Source organism: Ictidomys tridecemlineatus, unplaced genomic scaffold (assembly GCF_052094955.1).
Source record: "Ictidomys tridecemlineatus isolate mIctTri1 unplaced genomic scaffold, mIctTri1.hap1 Scaffold_64, whole genome shotgun sequence".
Taxonomy (NCBI): Eukaryota; Metazoa; Chordata; class Mammalia; order Rodentia; family Sciuridae; genus Ictidomys; species Ictidomys tridecemlineatus.
Genome location: NW_027524440.1, coordinates 757,196 through 766,316, shown reverse-complemented (window position 1 = coordinate 766,316; position 9,121 = coordinate 757,196). Strand labels below are relative to the sequence as shown.

At 31.9% G+C, this 9,121-nt stretch overlaps 1 long non-coding RNA gene across 3 annotated transcripts; it reads left to right on the top strand.

Annotated features, from left to right (window-relative positions):
• Nucleotides 1-256: 256 nt before the first annotated feature.
• On the top strand, nucleotides 257-8,904 carry LOC144374328 (uncharacterized). 3 transcript variants are annotated; one of them, XR_013433773.1, is made up of 4 exons: nucleotides 257-349; nucleotides 8,028-8,079; nucleotides 8,340-8,376; nucleotides 8,857-8,904. It is a non-coding gene; the product is annotated as an uncharacterized LOC144374328 (long non-coding RNA). The 3 variants fall into 3 exon arrangements; XR_013433774.1 differs by lacking the exon at nucleotides 8,857-8,904 and adding an exon at nucleotides 8,479-8,542; XR_013433772.1 differs by lacking the exon at nucleotides 8,857-8,904 and having other exon boundaries at nucleotides 8,340-8,401.
• Nucleotides 8,905-9,121: the final 217 nt, after the last annotated feature.

Sequence of the window (9,121 nt, the reverse complement as noted above, 5' to 3'; positions counted from 1 at the left end):
CCTATAGTTATGTCTCAATTATGGTAAAAACTGCATTAAAATAATTGAATACTTGGTGTGTCGCAGCAACTCATGTGGTGGGAACAGCAGCAGTGGCCAGACAGCACAGTTTCAGAAGGTTCCCGAGAGCCACTGCCTGCAGCACCTGTGTGAGCCTTGTGCTCTCAGCCAGGAAGCTCCAGAGGAAGGTCAGCTATGAAGAATGTGAGGCTAAGTAAAAGCCCAAGAGGAGGTCTTCCAGGCTGTCTTCTCTAAGTGCTGCTGCCAAGGCGGATGCCAAAACCAGAAAGGTTTTCTTTCATAGTCAGCAAATGGAAATAGTGATGTGAATGAATAACTGTGATATGAGGTAATAAATGCAGTTTTGCAAATATTTCCAAAATAGAACTGACTGGAAGCATCAAGTCATCAAGTTGACTGTATAAAGTGTATGTCCACAAAAAGGAGATTTTATAAGGATCCCAAAGAGGAGTTGGATATTTACAGATGGAGCAGAGTGAGACTGAGAGGTCTGTGAAAACAAAATAGGATTTCAGGAGGTGCATCATCATTTGTCTAACTAGAAATATATTAGACAGTTAAGGGAACTGAAAGATTTTAATTTGATTGCAATGCACAATATATTTCTATATCAAAGGGAAAATAGGCAAAAGAGAAATTAGAGAGTACATTGCTTGCTCCTTTAATAAGCAAAGAAAGGAATAACATGGGGACGTTTACATTTTAGAATAATCTCATTGGCTTTATTGCTGACGATGGGATAACAGATGTAAGACCTATGAATGAGGGGTTCAGAGTAGAGCTTACTATATTTTAGCAGAAAGATGATACAAATTTTAATGTCACTATCAGTTACCAGACGATGTTATTTAGAGTCAACAAAATATGATTACATTGAGAGGTAAATTGAGAAGTAAATTGAGAAGCAAAGTTGATATATGTTTGATTTGATATATTTTGACCTGGAATTTATATATTTTTTAAAAAAAACTTTTATAATTTACACTAAGTGTGTACTGTGCCTCTATAGATGAAATATTTGAAGGATTTACTAAGTCTGACAATTTTAGTGTTTTAGCCTCCTGATTCATTAATATAAAATGTTACATTTTAAGTAAGGGAAGTATTTTGTTTGAATTACTGCTGCCTAAAAAAGATATTTAAATGATTATATCAAACAAGAATTTATTATGTCTGTTTTTATTATTTAATTTTCCCTTTAATGTGTTATGGAAAACAAAAGTTTAGTAATGGAAAATTACATTTATTTTACATAATTTTGGAATAATTTTTAGTTAAGTTATCTAAGGCAAAAAATAAAAAGTAAAGTTTTAGAAAGCCTGATATGTGGTAGGAGGTGGAAAACTAGAGGTGTGCAGAATTTATGGTTAGAGAGTGAGCCTTCCCATCTCTTCTAGATGCTTCCCTTACTCTTACCATTTCTCCAAATTTGATATTGATACTCTCTTCCCATCTTTTACCGAAGAGGCAGTTACATTACTTTCTATGATTGCAGAAAGTGATGATTACATTATATTAGATTTTGACATTAAATTACACACTGGAGAGAAAGCCATGTTCTTCATTTGGTTTTTATTTTCATCACTAAGAAAATACAAAGGTGACGTACATTCTGTAGTCACAAGTTACTTCAATATTCCTAGTAAAACATAACAGAAACATATATATGTTTTATTTCAGTAAGATCTCCTGAAGGGAGACAATTCTTTGTTGTATACTAGAGCCTTTTCCCCCAAGTTTTGAAAAGCAAAATGTCTCCAGGTATTGTCAACTATCTCCTAGACTATGAATATGGGGTAGAGGCAAAAACTTCTGTGATCAAGATGCAAAAAAACATTAAATGTTTAAAGATATTTCATTTTTAAATTCTAATAAAATGCCCAAACACAATTCTTTTTTTAATTTAATGTTTAGTTGTAGTTGGACACATAGCTTAATTTTATTTATTTATTTTTATGTGGTGTTTAAGATTGAATGCAGGGCATCGCACATGCTAGGCAAACACTGTATCACTGAGCCACAAGCCCAGCCCCGCCAAATACAATTATTGTCTAAAGAAATACGGAAAGAAAAAATCATCACTTTATATGCCTGTAGACCTAATAGATCTACAAGTGGTTTTGTTATATCATATTTACAGAAAAGAGAAGAATGGAAGATAAAGTTTTCCCATTCAGTTTTCTCAATCTGAATGCTCTTGTACTCTAAGCAAGACTTGTTTATTTTCCTCATAATTAAACATAATCTACATTTTGTTACAGCAACACATTCAAGGAGAGAATAAGGTACCAATCATTTACTTGCAGAAAGAAAATTAACAATTTGCTTCATGTTGCTTTGAAATAACCATTTAGGTTTTTAAAAAGTACCCAAAGTTTTCACCCACTTTCTCCTTACATTATCGTCATTGAACATAATAGACAGCTAATAAAAATGTGACCTTATGTGGGGGAGATATTATTTTCAATCAATCACTCCTTTGGATAAATGTTTTGAGTTATTCAATGGTAACTGAGTCCTTCTGCTCCACTGGCATATATGGGAGACACAATTAGGATTACCGTAATTATCAACTACTTTCTATAAGCAAATAGAAATGATAGCTAAATAATCTTTAAGTGATTAATATTAAATATCACAATTATGAAAAAAGTAACGAATATGAGTTACTTAATATTTTTTTCGAATTCCAACTCACTGTTTTGCCTGGAATTACACTACATTATGTTGAAGTAATTGGTAAACTATACTATTATGAGTGTAAATTTTACAAATATTGAAATTACTGCGTTTTGAATAAAATCACAAACTCTTAAAATGGGATATTTAAAGAGGAGAAAACATTAACTAATACAACTATCTAAAAAAATTTTTTTATACTTTACTGGGCAGTCATAGTCATAGTATTCTTATAAATACTTTTTAAAACACTTTTTTTGTAGTTGTAGATGGACAGAATGCATATATTTTATGTTTTTTTATGTGATGCTCAGGATCAAACCCAGTGCCTCACACATGCTAGGCAAGCATTCTGCCACTAAGCTACAGCCCCAGCCCCAAGGCATTCTTTTTAAGTATCATTAAGTTTATAGATATTTTTTTTGGAAGGGATTGAGTATTTGTTCATGTATGATCAACACTTTTAGGCTAATTTTCTGTTTTAACTCAAGTTTTTAAAATCCTGCTTTTATTCACATTAAAAACAAACTGCTTGATATATATTGAATAATTAGATGATGAATTAAGATGCAATTATTCCTATAAGTAGGATGTGGATGCACTGGAGCAAACACCAGCAAGAGTGAGGGCATGCTGCTAAATTGTCTCACCTACTTTTATCATGCTGTATCCACTTTAGGGATCCAATTTATGTGGTTAACAAAACTTTCAACAAATTTATTTCATCCTCACAAAAATTATACAATGGGGAGATCAACTTAATCTTCATTTTACAACTTGGGAAACTGAAGAACAAAAATATCCCATAACTTATATAAAGTGGCATGCCAATAGTGGCACAGCATGGATCTGAACAGTCTTGCTTCAGTAGCAGGATTATAAAGTGGCATGCCAATAGTGGCACAGCATGGATCTGAACAGTCTTGCTTCAGTAGCAGGATTTTTCCAACCTCAATAGACATACAATTCAGTTAGCAATCTTACTCAATTCAGATTCGGACTCAGTACTTCTGGTTAGGGGAAAACAACATACTGAGTTTTAACAATCACATCTGTGATACAGATGTTGCTAGTCTGAAGATCACTCTTTAATTAGCAAGTTCTAATCTACACCGGACAATAGTGAGAGATATGGCAACTATCAGAAACACAGTTTATCCTCAGAAAATTACTCTTATGTGCAAATTGCCAACATCTGACTTAGAACTTATGCTACTTCTTTTTCTTTCTTTTAAAATGGGAAGTTAACAAAATTTGCAAGTATTATAATATTTACAAGTATCATTGTAGCTGATTTCAGGTTTTGATAGTCAACATATGATTAATATAAACTTGAAGCTGTAATATCTACCCCCCCATAAGGCCTTCCCCTCAACCAAAAACGATTTACAATTACTCTTGAATATCTTCTTTAACATAGATTCAGTCCAAACCCATTAATATTTAGGAGTACATGTTTGTACCCTCTATACAGGAAAAGAAATTCAAGATTAACTTAGAAATCCAGCACCTTTCTAAACTTTTGCTGTTTACACAAGTGCTGACTGTAAGTGGAAAAGGAAGCACATCCTTTGAAAAATAGAACATAAATGTCAACACATTACTAAACAACTATCGTCCATAACTTTCTGTAAAACAAAGGGATGTTCATAATAATTTCCCTTCCCCCTTACTGGTGAATTGATTTTTATACCCTAATCTAAAATATAGAATGTAAAAAGTATAAACGTAAACCAAAAAAATATATATATTATTTCCCTGTGTTTAAAAGGCATTGGCCCACAGGCCTTCAATACTTAAAACCTAAAATACCATCAAATCATTAGAAATTAAATCTTTATCAACCTTTTTTTACTAAAAGAAAAAGAAGTATTCCTATTAACATATAATCAAACACTTTTAAAGTCCTGCATTTAATTTGACAATGATATCTACCCAAAGGCCATCCTGGATGTGTATATTAGACCTAATTATGTAACTAAAGAATAACTTATTAATTAAAACAAAAGATGAGGTTTAAGACAAATCTCCCTAGTACAAATAATTCTAGTTTTCCTATATCTCATTCAACATTTTCCTGAATGTACCCAGATACAATTAACATTTCTTCCCTGAGGGATAATTAACACTGTCACATACTTTGACAAGTTTATACACACACACACACACACACACACACACACACACACACACCTTACCAAAAGCCATAATTAAATAATTGTACCTGGAAGTATCAAGCATAAGGTTTCAAAGGTCTCATGCAATATTAACCCACAAATTATAGATGTACTTATGACTGTGGAATCCCATTTTTTATTACAACATAAATTAACAAATCTAAATAATACAACCACCATAAAGCTAAAATTCTCATTTATGCAGCTATGAGTTAAAAGAAATATAATACCAAAATCTATTGCATTTTCTGGCATGAAAGCAAAAACACAATACAAATTTAGGCTTTTCTATCAAAATTACAAGAAGTAACCTTCTACCCAGAAGAAACCAAAGACACATAAAAGAATCTGCATTATTTTACATATGAGGTATATGGAAAAAAGTCTCTCCCCAAAGTAGTAAGAAACAACTTCTAATTTCCTAAGAAACTTGTATTTTATATTTGTTTTTTTCCTGAATCACTTACACAGCCACAAAGAAACTCAGATATTAAAGAACAAGAGAAGTTAAAAGATGTCCTTTTCAATAGCCAACAGTCACCAAAGACTTTGACAAAAGAAAATAGATATAAGTATTCCATGATACTGTGCACAAGCAAGCCCAAAGTTTTACTGCTTCACTAGTTAAATCACTAAATGTTAAGCATTATTTCATGAACTTAAATGAAATCTGGTATATAAAGAGAAAAAATATGCGATAAGTGAAACTTACTTTCTATTTCACAGAAAGATTTTACTCCATCTAAAATAATCCTGTGACCTTGTGGAAACAGTCCTGGGTTAAACACTTAAAGTACATTCCTTTACCAAATGTACCAGTACATTACTGCTCTGAAAGCATTCAATATGTCTACTAAGTTCTCTAGATGTATATTCATACACTGGTTTAAGCCATTTGCAGAAAATCAACAGAAACCCTTAAAAAAGTTTGACCTGACATGCAACTTTAAGACATGTGAGTTTTTAATTGACAGATCTTTACATCTTTCATAATGGAAATTATCAGAATATACTCTGAAAGTTAAGTGATTCTTCCACAGAACAAATTTAACTTGACCTCCTAAATGGTACAGATTTGACACACCATTTAGAAGGCTAAAAGAAATACTGATTTATTTCTTCTCTAAAGCAATACTGTTCAACAAAATTATAATGCAAGTTACACACGTAATTTTGAATTTGCTAATAACTATGCTAAAATGATAAAAATACAATTTTTAAAACACTTACTAAACATGCCAAATATTATTTCAACATGTAATAAATATCTTTAAAATATTTATTCTTTTACAAATTGTACTGTTTTCAAAATCCAGTATGCATTTCACACTTACAGCATATCACATTTTCAACTAACCACAACATCCTGGTCCATAGTCAGAATGTGGCTAGTGGCTACACTATTGAGCAGTATACTTTTTAAGTAATACTTTGAGATCTGAAATATCACTCTGTTTATAATTAGTTCACATTCATGTCTCCTTTTTAAACTGAAATGGCTGCGACTACAAATATAAGCAAAACTGTTAATTCACTAGATAAATCAGGATCAGATCCCCTTTATCTGGGGATCTGGTTAACACAATAAATAGCAAATGGATTATTCCTTATTATGTCTCAAGTAGACTTCAGAGATGGTGCTGATCAACATGAGCAAACACAATTTGTAGCAAAAACACAGGTTAAACACCAAAATATTTTTATATCAAATCATAACACTTCCTTAATTCTAGCATCCCTTCCCGTCTCATTCTTGAGCACATACTTCTATGCAATTTATTTATAATATTGCTCTCTAAATTTGATAAATTTTGCCAACCACACAGTCACCATTCAAAAATAAACAAAACACTATATAAGACACAAATAAAAAAATCAATCAGCTACTTTTAATACAATTTGTCAACCAATCTTAAATTCTGAGTTCCACTGAATTTGATACTTCTCACAATTCCAATTAATTTACTGCTAAGAATTTTCCCAAGTCATTAGGATATTTGCTTAAAATGTAAATAATTCCAACAATGTGTTTTCTAGAAAATAACAACTACAACCATAGCTTAGCACATAAAATTTTTCCTTTAGGCAAGTTACTGAATAAATCAAACAGATACAACTATACTCCTGTTTAATGCTTTTACATTTTGTAACACCATATTTAACAATTTCTAAATTTGGAAAATCAATTCAGATTGCACACAAGCACTAACTTTAAAACTTAAAACCTTACAGGTTTCTACAAAATACTTGTGAATAAATATATTCCACAGAAAAACAACAGAAAAATCAACACCACTCAAACAAATCTCAGCAAGAAGCACGAGATCACTATATTCATAAGTACAGAATATATGATACATGCTAATAGTATTTTTCTCCTAATTTAATTCACCTAGGCAATTTTTGTTTAAAGCACTTGCAAAGTTTTAAGGAAGCAAACATAGCTAGCTAGCCTCTTCTGCTGCACATACATACAAGGATAATACATTCATCTCCTGATATTGTTCCACAATTTAGAAATCAAAACAACAAAATTTGTTTCTTACCTGCAGTTAGGAGAGGATTAAGGGTTACTTCAGCTAAATCCTTCTGAATTCCATTAGTGAAATGAGAACAGACAAAAAAGATTTGAGACAGTCTACAGAATAACCAGAAAATCAGAATGCCTTCTACCATCATGCAGGTAAATGCAAGGCTGGTTTTGCCTTCAGTAATGCTAACATGGCTGCTTCCTCTTTGTTCTCAGAGGCATAACCCAAACTCCTTAACAGAAAATTGCAGATTTTTTCTCACTTGCTACTGTAAATAGATAAGTCATTTACACCTGATTTGAGAAAGTCCTCCACTACTACTCAACAAAAGGATATAAAATCTATTTTAAAACTCTTCTTACCAAAGAAATTCTCTTTTCAAGCTTATATGCAAATGAGACAAAATGGAAGGAGGAAAAGCACTAGAATATTTTTGACAATGACTTCAATCCACTTTTACTGTGGTAAAAATTAGAAAGCTATTGCAAGAGTACATTAATAGTTTTGTCAATATTTTATCTGTTTAAAAAAAAGTTTAAAATTTACAAATACCTTTACCAATGAAAAACTTCCAAGGACTATTTTAGCAATCTTAACCATTTCTTTTCTCTGATCTTAGGTACAGCACGTAAATTTAAATTTCATACTCTTGGAGGAAAGAGGGCCTTGAGGTAAGGGGAAAAAGAGCATTTCTCTGATTTTCTTGAAATTTAAAATGTTTTCAAAAGTTGTTTAATGTTCTCTCCATAAGATTACAACACACTGAGAAGAATTTTAAATTATTTCAAAGACTGCTGCTATTCAATATAATATTCTCAAGTTCATTAGTGTTTGGTTAATGGTGCAATGACGGTAAAAATGTATAGAAAAATAAGAACATGAATCGCTATAAAATACAATAATAAGTTTTTATATTTTCTTTTTCTTTTAGTTGTGATCAATGAAAAACAACAAAACATCAACATTAGGTAATGCTATAGGTACATTTTATGTTTCATACAAGAGTTCTACTCAATACAACCACTATCACTGATGGAGTCCCATTGATGGATTTTTTTTTGCCATCATAGAAAATAAAAGTCAGCAGGAAACAAATAATCTTTCACTTACAACCAACAAAATGTTTTTTCCTGCTGTTGATTTTCACTACTATGTCAAGAACATCCACGAGTTTTAAAGATGTGCAAAGTTTTAACAGCAAAGTGACACCTGATATTGTTAATGGCTACTTTTCAGTTTTATTTGTTCTCACAAGAACAAGGAGGGATAACTATAACTACAAAAAATTGTATCTATTATGCAGGATTTAAAGACTTGTTTGTAAAACTAAGCAAATTTAAAATCCGCTTTCAAAAAAAACCAAGGCCTGACATTCAACATTTTTTAGCAAATATAAACTTTTTTGATCATTTTCTTTCATGAAAAGTGACACATTTCCTTTTATGAAGCTGCCACCACAGATGCCTGGACTGACACCCACGTGGACACATGCTAATGACACTCAAGAGTATAACTCACAAAAGGAAACAAAAGGAAGCATCTAATTGCTTGGAAGACAACCTGACAATGTTACCTTTTAGCACTAGTGGATAACTTACCAGCAGTTTTGCTAGAGAGTTTGGTGCTCTTCTTCCACTGGGTGGCAGAAGGTTCTTTCTTCATGATCTTCAGGCTCTGGAGCAGCAGGGTCTTGCTGGTCTGAATCTGAACTGC